Source organism: Thalassophryne amazonica, chromosome 4 (genome assembly GCF_902500255.1).
Source record: "Thalassophryne amazonica chromosome 4, fThaAma1.1, whole genome shotgun sequence".
In the NCBI taxonomy this organism is placed as follows: Eukaryota; Metazoa; Chordata; class Actinopteri; order Batrachoidiformes; family Batrachoididae; genus Thalassophryne; species Thalassophryne amazonica.
This window is the reverse complement of record NC_047106.1, coordinates 116,104,849-116,119,417: the sequence shown is the minus strand read 5'-3', so window position 1 is coordinate 116,119,417 and position 14,569 is coordinate 116,104,849. Positions and strand designations below refer to the sequence as shown.

The window sequence follows — 14,569 nt, the reverse complement described above, 5'->3', positions numbered from 1 at the left end:
AACGCCGTTGTTCGCGTTGTCTCCGTCGTCACGCAAATTCTCCGGGAGGGCTCCCGGAATTATTCGACATGTTGAATAATTTTTTCGACGATTCCCGGTAAAGCCGTAACTAAGCCACGCCCCCTAGTGCTGGCGTTAACAACAGCGTGTGATCCTTAAGACGGCCAAAAACTCTTCCAGGACGCTGCCGGGAGCTCTTACCGTCTATGTGTAAATGGGGCTTAACACGTGCAGAATGTGGCTTGACATTGTCTTGCTGAAATAAGCAGGGACGTCCCTGAAAAAGACATTACTTGGATGGCAGCATGTGTTGCTCCAAAACCTGGATGCACCTTTCAGCATTGATGGTGCCATCACAGATGTATAAGTTGCCCATGCCTAGTGGTGGGCACAGATAACCAAAAAATTAACTTCGATAACAGATAACTGAAAAGTTATCTTTGATAAAGATAAACCGATAAACCACCTAAAAATGTATCGGAAGTTACAGATAATCAATAACCGATAAATTCGCTTTTGAAAGCATCAAAAGGGGTAAAAGACCTAAAGAATAAGCAAGAATGTTTGACCATGCTGCCCCCTGCAGGAAGCAGCACAGACAAATCCTGAGAGCACCCACAAAACCAACTCTTTACTAATCATAATCATTTTTCTTTCAACAGTCTGCTCCTGCTGGAAGCTCTTGTTTACAACAATGCTCCCACCACAGAGACACACCGAGAGCAGCCATAAAACCAGCTCCCTATCAATTTCAAGAGGTCTTGAAAAATAAAGTCATACTAACATGTTTTTTTGAAAATACTGATAGAATAACTCCATTAATGTCAATTCTGTCATTTGTACAAAGTTAAAATATAACATATATCTTTTAATGTTGAATAAGGCACTAATTCTGAGGTTTTTGTTGTGGCTGGGGGTGCCTGGCTGCCTTTGTTTCTGTCTTCTGTCCTGTCTTTTGTTTTTCCTTCCAGGTGGCTTGCGTTTAGCACTGAGTGGCTGTGTGGCTGAGTTACCAGGACCTCACCCTGATCACCTGAGGCTGATCACGTGCAGCTCGTCAGGACTCACAGCTGTGGTGCATCTACAAGGATTGGAACATGGTGGCATTTAAGTCTGGAGTACACAGTGTGTATTTGCCACAGACTCGACCTTGTGACCAGACGGGTGAGATCGTCGTCTCGAGAGCCATCTCATCATCAGTGGATGCAGAGAACGTCCAGGTTTGATGCATGGTCTGTGAAAGAGGAGGGGGTGAGGTCTCACACTCGTCAGCACACTTCCTGAGGTACGTTAGGTTTTGTGACTAACATTTGTACAGTCAGTAAATGTGGTGTCCCTCACACCTTATTATATTGAGCTGTTATGTTAGTCGTTTAATCAGCTTCCACTGCAGTGGAGTTTGTGAACAGGGTGTTCCATGCCTGCAGGGTGGGAAGCTGATTAGTAATTAAGCCAGGAAGTGTTTGCTGTTTTTGTACACCTTTGAGCGGTCTCTCTGTGTGTGGAGTGTGGACTCACATGATGATTTCTTCTTTTACAGACTCGGTTTGTCGCGGCCACCTGGGGGGTGTCGGCGGGGTCCTTGGGTCCGAACAGTTTCTGGCTCCGGACCGTTAGTGCTGCTGGGAGCGCACCGTTCACCACCTCGCCAGTCCGCGCACTCATTGGTTATATTTTTACACATCACTGTTATGTAATTAAATTTAGTTATCCTTTATACCGTGCTCTGCCTATTTCATACTGGGTCCTTCAAACGCTGGTCGGTTCTCCGGGCTGCGTCCGACACATAACAGTTTTGTAACCATTTCATCATGAAGCTGTATAACTGGGTATACAAAATGCAAAACATGCAATGTGCACAATTTCTTCAATCACAGCCACAGAAGCCTGTAACTTCTTCTGGGTTGTCTGGGTGTCTTGGTGGCTTTCCTCACTTTTCTCCTTCTTGCACAGTCACTCAGGTTTTGAGAACTGTCTACTCCATACAGATTTGCCATAGAGTGCCATACTGTTTGTATTTCTTCATAATTGATGTAAATAAAGTCCAAAACATATTCAGTGACTTGGAAATGTTCATGTATCCATCCCCTGACTTGTGTGAAGAAAACTGGCACTAAAACTGATTATTTACAGGTATTATACCAAAGCCCTCCATTACTTATGCAAACCATCATCTTGACTTTTATATTTTTAGTTAATTTTTATCAAGTTGTAGATATTTGCTTTCAGTTTGCATTTAAGGAACATAATTTTAGAAATTTTTATTTTTTGTATTTTTTTTTTTTTGTATTTGAAATGGCATAAACAATTTAAAATGTGTGAAATACCAAGTGTCCCAATACTTTTGCAGGGCTCTGTATAAGCTGTATGCTCTCGCTCGCACAGGCACTGCAGGCTGTGCCTCCAGTTACCACTCACCCCTAAAACAAAAGGTTCAACAGGAGGGTGGTGACTATTATTGGTCACCTCAACAAAAACGCATGCAGATCCTAGACATTTTTGGCGTTTTAGAAGGTTTTTGGCACTCAGTCCCATAAACAGAACATGACCAGGGAAAAGGGGTGCATGGAAAACCCAGTCACAATTAACTTTTCATTAAGTGGATTCAGGTTAATCAAATCTAAATTTCATGTTAGCTGTGCCAGCCATTGTTGTTCAAGTATTCCTTTGTCAAACATAGTTTTTGTCTCATTTTTCAACACATTCAACTGGAATGTTGAGATTATCTCCAAAATAACAAACGAAAGATGTCTGCTTGATTGACAAAATAAAATATTAGTCAAGCAAAATTATCAAGAATTGTCTGTCTTTGATGCAGTGACATTATTGCTACAGTGTTTTATATCAAAAGCCCATTCCAAGGATTGACAGAGGCCAAATGTTGCCATGGGAATGACAAGATGAAAATAGATGACCTTAGATTTTTTTCCTGCAGATAGTCTGCTACCCGCCTGTCTGGCGTCCTTCACCCCCATCACTCCCAAAGGGAAGGCAGCACAATTATTAGGGAAGAAATCTGTGACAGGTAATGGGATTTTTCTCTGCTCTTAAAGATTATTTTGCTCCTCAAGGGATGTGCAGGTGGAGTCATTCAGCATCCTTTCCTTCAGATGAGCGGTGATTCATTTATATCTTTAGATCTGATCCCACTGTGGCGATGATGCAAAAACAGATAAAGCGCTCTGCTGCAGAGAAGCCAGGGAGACATTTCCTTTTGCAAGATGTTTTAAGGCATAAATCGAGATATTCTGTAGAGGAATAATTGTAGAGTGCCGGGGTGGGGGGGGGGGGGGACAAAACAATAAAACTCCATAAATGAGCAGCTCTGAGAGTACTGTTGGCAGCCAGTTTTGGTGGCGGTGAAGCAACATCTATTTTGAGATGAGAATATTACTCACATTCCCACTTTGCATGAGGACAAGCAGAATTCACAACATGAAACATTATCAGGCGCCGTGCCGTGGCAGAGCAGGTCACATTAAATTACCACAGACAGGCGATACACCTTCTGTCCTGCCTTTTATACAACAGCACACCGTCACAGGTCTGCCACTACCTAAAACCACTCAGTGATAATGATGGAAATGAAATGAACTTTTTGTATTTGACTGTTTGCTCCAAGCTATTGGACACAGAATTTAAGTGGACTGCATTTCAGGCTGAAGGGAAAAATGTCCGCAGGGTAAGCCTGTGACTTTTCTATGTGTGACATCGTTGAATATGTTTGTTTTTTTTTTTTCATTATTATTGAGTTATTATTAAAGTCTGACTCAAATTGAATTGCATGTTTTTTTTTTTATCTGTCAGAGCTTTCTGCTGCATTGAAAATGGCATATCCTTATGCTCCCTTTTGAGGGGGGTGGGGGTGCGGCAAATCAATATTTCTTCTTTACTGAGTGGGTCAGGGTGTGTTGAGTCAGAAAATAGAGGGCATGTCATGTAAACAAGGTCAGTGGGGTCATGTTGTTGTTGGAAGCTCACTGGGCTCGTCTGTATCAGCTGCAGTCCGGTTGTTTTTCACACAATGAATACAAACCACTGCAAGTCAGTGCTGAAAGTTCAAAATCCAATCCAGGTACCTGACAGGAAATACATACTATGTGACCTTGACCTTTACCATGAACAAATAAAGAATTATTCAAATTTTTTGCCATAACTAGGCAAAGGAAAAAATGCATTCCCTGTGATATTAAGATTGTAGGGTTTGTACAACAAAAAAAAATGTAGATGACTGGGTTAAGGGCCTAGACCGTGAGATCATCCTGCCATGTTCGCTCAGCCCAGTCTTACATTTCATCATGCTCCTGTCACCAAATGAGTCAAATTTTCGTGACAAGGTTTTTTTAACTCACTATTACTAACCCTACTCCTACCCCCAACCCTGTCCATAACCACCCTATCCCCCCACTTCACTTTTAATTTCATGCAGCCATCACAGAATGAATTAGAATGAATTTTTGCTACCGTGACGAAAATGAGGCGTTTTTTTTGTCACAATATCACGAACCAATACATGAATGTATATTTCGTCCTGCTGAATCACAACTTGCTGTGAGACCAGGTTGTATTCACTCATGTTTTTTGCAAAAGTAGACACACACCTGGACGTGCAGAGGGGGTGGAGATTTCTACATCACTATCTGGCTTTTCAATAGAGGTGGGCGATACCGGGAATTTCGGTATTGATCTGATACCAAGTAAATACAGGCCCAGTATTGCCGCTATCGATACCGATACCTTTTCATATTTAAGCTTCATAGATCCAAAGGATCCAAAAGACATAGGATAGAATTTCGCCAAACATTGTACGTGACAACAAAATACTTTATTTATCACAATCAACATTTTTGTTTAAAAAAATATCACTCAACACAACTTAAAACAAAATCTCCTGAGGCAATGGGCTAACAAACAACAATACAACAAAATTAACACACCACAACAAATACTGTAAACAGTTTCAAAATTATTGTTTTTCAAGTTGGTACTTGGTCCCTTAGTTATTTAGGGAGACTCAGATCAGGAGTATTACTTGCATTGTGAGGGAACGTCAGCTACAGCCATTTGCACGAGCACGCAGAATGCTCATCTCATTTCATGTTCATTAAATTTCACATCTTAAAGAAAAACATTCTCTCTTCCAGTCCATGTTGAAGCTGTTACCTGGTGATGCAACAGACACTGTATTAATGTAACAATGCATTAATAATTAATTACAATACGAAGGTTTAAGGTTCAGAAAAATGTACTATACATTCATTTAGCGCTCTATGGAAGGAGCCATTTGGATGCCCGAGGACTTCCTGTTCAGCAGTTGATGAAAAAAGGAGTTTTTCATTTAAAGCAATTGTCAAAAGTAAGGCATGAAGGTGTGACAACTAAGGTTTTAATGTGAACAAGTTTTTATACAATTAACTTGGGCTTTGAGGGAGTTGGAGTGTCATCAGTAGTTAGGACTTCTGTTTCTAACATCAGCTAGAGTAGTGTGGACACTGTATCACAATATGACATTGATAACGGTGCTCAGCCACAAAGCAAGAGCGTGTTAGCATTGTATGATCTTTGTTCTGGCTTCACCTGTGGTCACATGCTGTCAATACTGAGGCGGTGACAGTGACAAATGGTCCAAACTGGCAGAGGCAGAGGAATCAATGGCAAGACATGACCTTGGTAGACCTTAACAGCAACGTGTTAAGAAGGGAAATGTTAAATGCTTTGGGAGATCAGAACTGGACAAGAACCCTGCAACATGTCAATGATGATCAATATTTAATGGAACAGTGCTGCTGTTGACTCATTGATAGCGTATGACCAACTACAAGGAGGAACAGAGGTCTGCTTGGGTCGGGGTGCAGGCAGGGGGATTACAAGAGATACTAGAGGATCAAAGAAAAGAATGATAGAACCACATAACCATTTGAAAATGGGGGGGAAAATATTCTTAGATGTAGCTATTGCATGTGAACAATTAGTGATTGTTTTAATTCTTCTGACACAAATACAAAGTGCATTACTGCAGCACAGCCGGTGTGCACGGACGCGCACATCAGGATGAGGTGAAACACAGCAAAGAAAATCAACTTCTGTGAGACGAAGATAAAAGTGTGTGTGGTTACAACAAAGAAACCAAAAATATAAAAATGTTGCCTTATGCTGAAGAGGACATGCCCTTGAAATGGGTGTTTCAACAAGACAATGACCCCAAGCACACTAGTAACTGGGCAAAATCTTGGTTCCAAACCAACAAAATTAATGCCTCGCAGATGTGAAGAAATCATGAAAAACTGTGGTTATACAACTAAATACTAGTTTAGTGATTCACAGGATTGCTAAAAAAGCAGTTTTAAACATAATCGTTTTGAGTTTGTAGCGTCAACAGCAGATGCTACTATTATTGTGAACACCCCCTTTTCTACTTTTTTTTTTACTAATAGCCCAATTTCATAGCCTTAAGAGTGTGCATATCATGAATGCTTGGTCTTGTTGGATTTGTGAGAATCTACTGAATCTACTGGTACCTTGTTTCCCATGTAACAATAAGAAATATACTCAAAACCTGGATTAATCTTTTTAGTCACATAGCACTACTATTATTCTGAACACTACTGTATAATGAAATAAAGACATGAATGGCATAAAGTGCTTATTATCAACTCCACTTGTCAATCAAGTATCTATAATTTGTGCCAAGTGGCTTTTGAAAGTTTGTATTGGATTAAAATTAATAATCTACTTAAGCTCCCAATTTTCTATAGGAATACAAACTTCCTACAGAAACTGGGTTTTCAGTGTTAAATTTAAATGGCCACAAAATCTGTAATCTGAATCAGATCTAGATCAAACTTTGTCAGACAATAAAGGATACCATCCTACATAACACTCTCAAATATGAAAGAATTTTTTGACAAGAGTTATGAATTTTTGAAAATTCATTTAATATTAAGAGCCCCTTCACACATAACATGATTGAAGCCGAATGACGCACGAAGGAGGAATTGTATGCCACTTGTGAAAAATCAGAGCTGCCTCGAATGCCTCGTACAGCAGTCGTCACAACCATTAAGGCATGGTACATGCATTCTACATTTGCGTGGCGCTAACGGCGGATACCCATTTGAATGGCGTGCAAGATGAGGTTACACTGCCACCTGATCGTGCTCGCAGCATTCACACAGCATGTCAAACGCAGGTCGGATATATGATGCCGCAGCTGAGGAGCTGAATGAAATCCTCAGCCATGTTGCACTATGGCCAAATGGTCACCTGGCTGTGTTTCCCTTACCCCAGCTGCTCATGGGGTAAGGGAAACCTAAATTGACATACCTCTGGACATAGGAAAGTGAATGACCCATCAAAGTGTTTGTCTTGAGCCACTCTAAAGGTTAGAAATACAATGGACAATTATGTCCATAAGTAGGTCACCAAAAACCCAAAACCAGCCATATCAAATTTGGAGCCACGTCCAACTTCAAAACCCCAGGAGTGGTATTGAGCCCCTATACTTTCAGTGGTAACATGGAAAAAAAAATGAAAATATAGATCAAATGCTACAACCTACATGCACTTTCATCAATTTTTTTTTTTTGGGGGGGGGGGGGGGGGTCCAAGGCAGTGTTGTATAGTAACGAAGTAAAAATACTTCACTACTGTACTTAAGTACGTTTTGGGAGACTTTGTACTTTACTTGAGTTTTTTAATTCAGCTTACTTTCACTTTTACTTCACTACATTTCCGACCTTAATTGCATACTTCTACTCCGATACATTTTCTATGCACCATGCCGTTACTCGTTACAAAAAAACAAACACACACACACACAAAAAGTCATGTTTTCACCCAGAGACACCACTGATTACTAGTGACTGCAATGAAGTCAGGCCGATTTGTCATGAGGCATGTCCGGTAGGCTGTTTTGCAGTTGCGCACTTGTGGGGTGTTTGTCAGGAAAATGATCATTTCTCTACATTGATTACAGACCTGCAGCAGGTCTGTAATCAACTTTTCTGCAGCACGGTTTTGCATTGAACCTTGAACCAATCAAAGCAGTGATTCGCAGGTCGAAGCAGTGCTTTGATCTATGATTCATGGATTTTATTTCGCTTTATCCTAATTTTTTTCCCACTAAAACCCTGAAGAGCATATGTCTGTGAGTAATATTTAATATTTTTACGTTAAACCGACCTGTTATTGTCTTCTGAAACAGTTGATAGATGTATTTTATAACTTAAAAATGGGACAGATGCTAACGCGTTAGCATGTCTATGGCGTTTTCAATGTTAAAATTAGCATTAAGCTGTTCGCATCAGCATGTTTGTGTTGATTTGTGTTTGTTGTCGTAAAAGAGTCAAATTGTAATTTTTTAAATATATTTTTATTCATATATTATAGCAACAACAATAATACTCTACATAATAGACAATAATAGTCAATAATAATAGACTAATAATGTTACAATACAATTTTAGAGAAAGAGACAAAAACAACCCAATGAAACAAAACACAACAGAAAAGATAAAACCATGTAACAATGAAAATAAATAAATACATATAGAAATAAATAACTGTTTCCTGTGAACACCTAGTGAGTAGCCTACTCTGGTTTAGGTTTTGAAACCTTGTTTCTGAAGTGTTTTTGTGTGATGTGCACAATTTTCAGTATTTTGACTAATACTACCAGTCATTTACAAGCCTAGATAAACTTTTATAAAAAAAATAAAAAAAATCAGTCCGTTTTTGATTATTAACATTTACTTGTACTTTTACTTTCAATACTTGAGTACCTTTAGTTGTACATTACTTGTCATACTTAAGTACAATAAATACTAGATACTTTAAGACTTTTACTTGAGTAGCATTTCAGTCAGTGACTTGAACTTCTACCAAAGTAATTTTTTTAATGGCTATCTGTACTTTTACTTAAGTGTGATTTTCCGGTACTTTATACAACACTGGTCCAAGGTGATCTCGCTCAGCCCATACACTATTATGGAGGCAGCAGTCACCCACCTCAGCGCCCTGTTTAGTGCCTCATTCCTGCAACACCCTCCATCTCCATCCAACCGATCTCCTCCACATACATCAGACAAACAGCATGGTGAGTCTGAGTAGAATAGGCAGTAGGTAACACACCCATGTCTTGTGGCACAGAGTTATGGGGTTCTGTGGCTGTGATTGGTGGGACTGGGCATAATGTAACTTTTTTGTTGTTGTTGCAGCACCAGTCACAGCTCCATGAAGGAGTGGAACAGAGAAGAATTTTCACAAAAGAAAATAAATCTATGTGCCCTCTGAAACTGTATGTGTAGTTTTAATTGTTCTCTTTGATAAAATGGTGATTTGGTTGTGCTATATTTATTTATTCCATTGTTTTGGCTTTGATATTTTTATTGGTCATGTTGTAGAGAAGGAAAAAAGTGGTATTATATGTCATAATTGTGAGACAGTAAGTTTTTGTTGTCTGTTCAGCTGCTTTTTTGTACAGGCTGTAGTGACCCCCACAATAAATAAATAAATAAATAAAACATTTTTGCGGTGATCAAGATTTCCTGCAATAATTGAGCTGTAAACTGAAATCCATAAACTACTTAAACTGAAAAAACATATATATATATATATATATATATATATATATATATATATATATATATATATATATATATATTAGAAATGATATTCTGCATTCACGTTTTGGAGATATTTTTTCAGTGTTCACGTTTTGCAATTAACGGTTTGCGGGTAATTCACGATTTGCTGTTGATTTGCGTTTTGTGGGTTAACACGCAACTCCAGTTTTACCTGGAGAAACACACATAGTCCCAAGTCTTCTGAAGAGATCTCCCATCAGAGTACTCACCCGGAACAGCACTACTTAGCTTCTAAGATGTGACAGGATCAGGCTTACACAGAGCCGACTGACTACATAGTTATGAGATAGTAAGTAATAATTTGGAATTAGCAAGTTGTACTATCTCCAATTTAGGAGATACTATGCGGCCACTTTTTTTCTTCCCGAAATGGCAGGAATGGCCTCACAAGTGGTGGATACTCAGAGTAGAGCCACTGCTTCTTCACATCTAAAGGAGCCAGCTGAGGTGGTTTGGGATCTTCTCAGTATACCCCAGAAAGAGTTATAGGACTTGACTGATGATAGGGAAGTATGGGATGAGCTGCTTGTACTGCCACATGGCCTGTACCCGGGTAAGCTGCAGAAAATGAATGAATGAAACAGTCTTCCATAGTTTTCAGATCTTAAAGTTTTTCACAGCGTCGTATCTCTCAGGTGTTTTTCCTACAGTGACTTTCTTGCATCCTCCTAATAGCTCGTTGTTGTGTCCCGTTCGTGGCCCAGTGAAGCACAGTGCAGGTAAGAGCTGCTGTTCTTTTAGCCACAACACCTCTCACAATGTGACAAAGCTTTTGCTTTTTCTTAATGCGATTCACACGAGCCGTGTCTGTCAATACGCAGAGCATCTGTCGCGGATTTAAAACTGGAGTCAGTATTTTGCTCAGTCTAACTGCGACTTTTGTCATCTGCACAGTTTCCAATTGTTATCACGCTGACAAAAACACACATGTAAGCAAGCATCCCCCAACACCCTGCGGAGAAAGACAATGCACGTGGCTGCTGAAAAGGAATGCAAACTTAAAAAGCAGCCAGACATGACGTGCATGTAGAGAGGAAATGTAGAGCACTGTAAGCACACGGTTTTGGGGTAATCTCACGACCAGAAAGGAGAAGCGATATTGTTGATCGTGCAGTGTGTGGGAAGTGTCGGCTTGGTGCTGCAGCCTTACTGTCTGTGACCTTGTTTACAGCCCTTTAAAACCTTCCAATCGTAGGTCCTTGAAAGGTGGGAGGCCACCCACACCACCCGGCTCCCTTTATGATGATACAACATTTCTCAAGCAAAGCTGAGAGAAAATTGAGTTAGACGACAACAATGAATCCACGCAAAGACCTCACGAGGAAAATCTTTGCAAGGATGTGGGAAGGACATAACAGAAGCTGCGTGGGCCGGTGGCACAGACACAGTATTTGGACAAAGAAACGCGCATGGAATCATACCATACTGAACTGAGCAAATGTTGAAAATGGAGCTTTACAAATACCACATATCTGAAAATCGGATTCTGTACAACATTTATTAGAGGTTGTGTTGTATTTTATATGGTTGTGTGGTCACGCCAACAGAGAGCAACGTGTCTCACATGGACAAAAAGTGTCTATAAACTATAAACTGTGTATCTACTTTTATAGTTCTAGCAAATACAGGTGGAATTTTAAATTAAATGTGTCCTTTTCTTGGTACGTTCGGTGTTCAGAAATATAATTGTATCTGCCAAGATTTCTTTCTGAAACTGTTTTCTGACTCATGTGAAATGGTAAATGGACTGCAAGTATATGGCGCTTTTCCATCTGAATCAGAAGCTCAAAGCGCTTTGAGTTGATGCCTCACATTCACACAGACACACTCACACACTGATGTCAGGGTGCTGCCATGCAAGCCGCTCACTGCACACCGGGGGCAACTAGGGGATTAAGGATCTTGCCCAAGGGCTCTTTCCAAACAAACAAAACAGCACACACACCCTTTCTGATATCAATACTGGTCACACATAAATGTGGCGATTGGTGAAAAATCTAATTTTTGAAATTTAAACACTCACTTATGATTAAGTCTTGAAAAGATACCAAGGCACACATCTAATAAAAAAAAGTTAAAGTGCCTTTATTTTATGGGCAAATCATAATTAAAAAATGCACTTCTTCAACGCGTTTCGGCTAGAAGCCTTCATCAGGAAGTAAACACTCATTCTGAGACAAGTCTTAATTAAAAACCTCAAAATAGGTGGGTCAGCAGGTGTGAACAATTGGATCATCACTTAACCAATGAGAACAAGTCAGATAAAGGGTATTCAAAGCTGGAAAAAAAAAAAAAAAAAGTGGCCAACAAATGGGCCTAGTGTCTGCCCAGCAATACAAAAATCTGTCAAACATATAAATACATTGCATATCACTAGGACAATAAACTCATTAAAAGAAATGGCAATATTCTATATCTTCATTGAGACCCGGGTATATAGTTGCTTTAAATCTAAAAATCCAAAAAGTCTCGCGTTGATTCAGCTGTTTTATCCTATTGCCTCCTCTTATAGTTTGTGGTATGTGATCAATGCCAATAGCCCTTAAAATAGAAGGATCACTATTATGTTTATCATTAAAATGACGAGCCATAGGATAATTGTCATTTTTAGTTCTTATGGCATACTTATGCTCTGAGACTCTATCCTGTAAACGGCGTTTAGTTCTGCCAATGTAAAACACATTGCAGACTGGACACTCTAATTTGTAAATCACAAAAGTAGTTTTACAATTAATAAAATGTTATATTTCATAAGTATTATCTCCATGTGTATCATAAAATGTATTACATTTAACCACATTAGAACAATGGTTACACTGACCACATTTAAAGCTGCCACACCGTTTGACTGAAAGCCAAGTATTTTTTGAAGGTGCTGGCAAGTAGCTATGAACAAGTTTATCGCTCAAAGTAGGCGCACGTTTAAAGCTGAATATAGGGGGTTCCAAAAACACATTACCCAGAGAAACATCACATTGTAGTAAATTCAGTTTTTGTTGATAATATTTTTAATGTCATGTGATTCTGTACTGAATCTAGTGGGAAAAAAGACCCTTTCAGATCTCTGTCCTACTTTTTTATTAGATGAGTGCCTTGGTATCTTTTAAAGACTTTATCTGTACTTGCCCTCTACCAAAGAGCACCATCTTAAAACAGATTTAGTTCCAAGTAGCACTCCAACTCTTCAGCTTTTCTACTCACTTATGATTCATGACATGTCACTTGATCAGAAAAAAAGGTAACCAAAAAGTAAATTGAAAATTGAAATTGAAAATTGAAAGGTACACTGAAGGAGCTGTTTCAGGGAATGATTTTTTTTTTATTAATTCTTGATCATTTAATGAATTCAGCATGTAAGTTATACTGTAAAAAAAAAAGTTGATGCCCATTAGCGTGATGATTCCTACCAGTACCATTTCCTTGCTCAGCTAAATAAATAGTATCAGGGTTTGTTCAACTTAAGGCAAGTGATTCATTTATTTATTTATTTATTTTGCCAGTTGGAATGAAATTTAAGATAAATATGACAGTAAGGTAGATGTACTGTTCAAAGGTTTGGTGGCCCTGCCTGGTCCTGGTATCTGAGGCTCAGGTGTAGTGGTGACACGGGCCGAACACATCTGATCTGAACACAGACACAGCTGCTGTCTGTTGTTTGTAGTCTTCTGTTTCTCCTTTTGCATGTGGGATTCCACCGCCTTCATTCCCATCCTGGCGAGTTTAAAAGACTTCCTGCATAAAATTTACTGTGCCTCCAACACATTACCTGGTACTAGTTTTAGCCACACTAATAAAACCCTTCCTTGAAAAGCCAGTTTTCATCAGGTTTACACGTCATCATGTCATGTCACACTGAACTAGTTGAAGGTGTGTCTGCTCTGAGCGTCACGGCAAAAGACGAGACGCTCAGAAATGACGTATCCCCCCCGCAGTCCCCAAAAAAATCTGTAATACAAAGTGTCGGTGGATCAACCAGGTACACCTTTATGTTAAATATGAATTAAATTGGTCAACTGGTTCTTGAGGTATCACACTAACAAGGGTGGCAATGCCAATATCTTGAATATCTTGCTGTGACCTTGAAATTGACCCTAAGGTCATCTTAACGGACTGGTGTTGGGGATCACTCATGAATGAAATTGGTCAACTGGTTCTTCAGATATCGTGCTAACAAGCGAAAACGGACAGAAAGACAGACAGATAGACATTCCATATTTCATACTGGGGGGATAAAAGGATAAATCCTACAAACAAAATCTCACTTCATATATCTTGGCAATTTTAAAATGATTGTAAGACTAATAAATGAACATTTCAAATGATTTTTTTTAAAAAAGAAGACCTGGAAGTTCAGCAACAATTTACCAGAAGGCACATCTGAGACACAAACCTAGAGTTGATGTTTTGGTGAAATAAAATCCTCCTCTGTACCACTTCATCATGCAAATGCAAAATATGGACTGTGCATAATTTGTCCAGTCATAGCCACAGAGGCCTAGAATTTCTTGGGTTATCTGAGTGTCTTGGTGGCTTTCCTCACTCTTCTCCTTCTTGCATAGTCACTTAGTTTTTGAGAACTGTCTACTCCACACAGATTTATCATAGAGTGCCATACTGTTTGTATTTCTTCATAACTGATGTAAATAAAGTCCAAGACATATTAGGTGACTTGGAAATGTTTATGTATCCATCCCCTGATTTAGCTTAAGAAAACTGGCAATAAAACTCATTATTTACAGGTATTATGTAACCCATCATCTTGGTTTTTATATATTTTTTAATTAACTTATATTAAGTTGTAGAGATTTACTTCAGTTTGAATTTAAGGAAGATAATTTTAGATTTTTTTTTTTTTTTTTTTTTTTGCATGCAGGTCCACCTTGGATCTACTCTGGTGATCCCAAGTGAAAACAAAAGAGAAGCCA

General features: G+C 39.1%; 1 long non-coding RNA gene across 1 annotated transcript; it reads left to right on the top strand.

The window, feature by feature from the left end:
- Positions 1 to 1,807: 1,807 nt before the first annotated feature.
- On the top strand, positions 1,808 to 14,208 carry LOC117509264. Its single transcript, XR_004560341.1, has 3 exons — positions 1,808 to 1,906; positions 9,150 to 9,156; positions 14,164 to 14,208. It is a non-coding gene; the product is annotated as an uncharacterized LOC117509264 (long non-coding RNA).
- Positions 14,209 to 14,569: the final 361 nt, after the last annotated feature.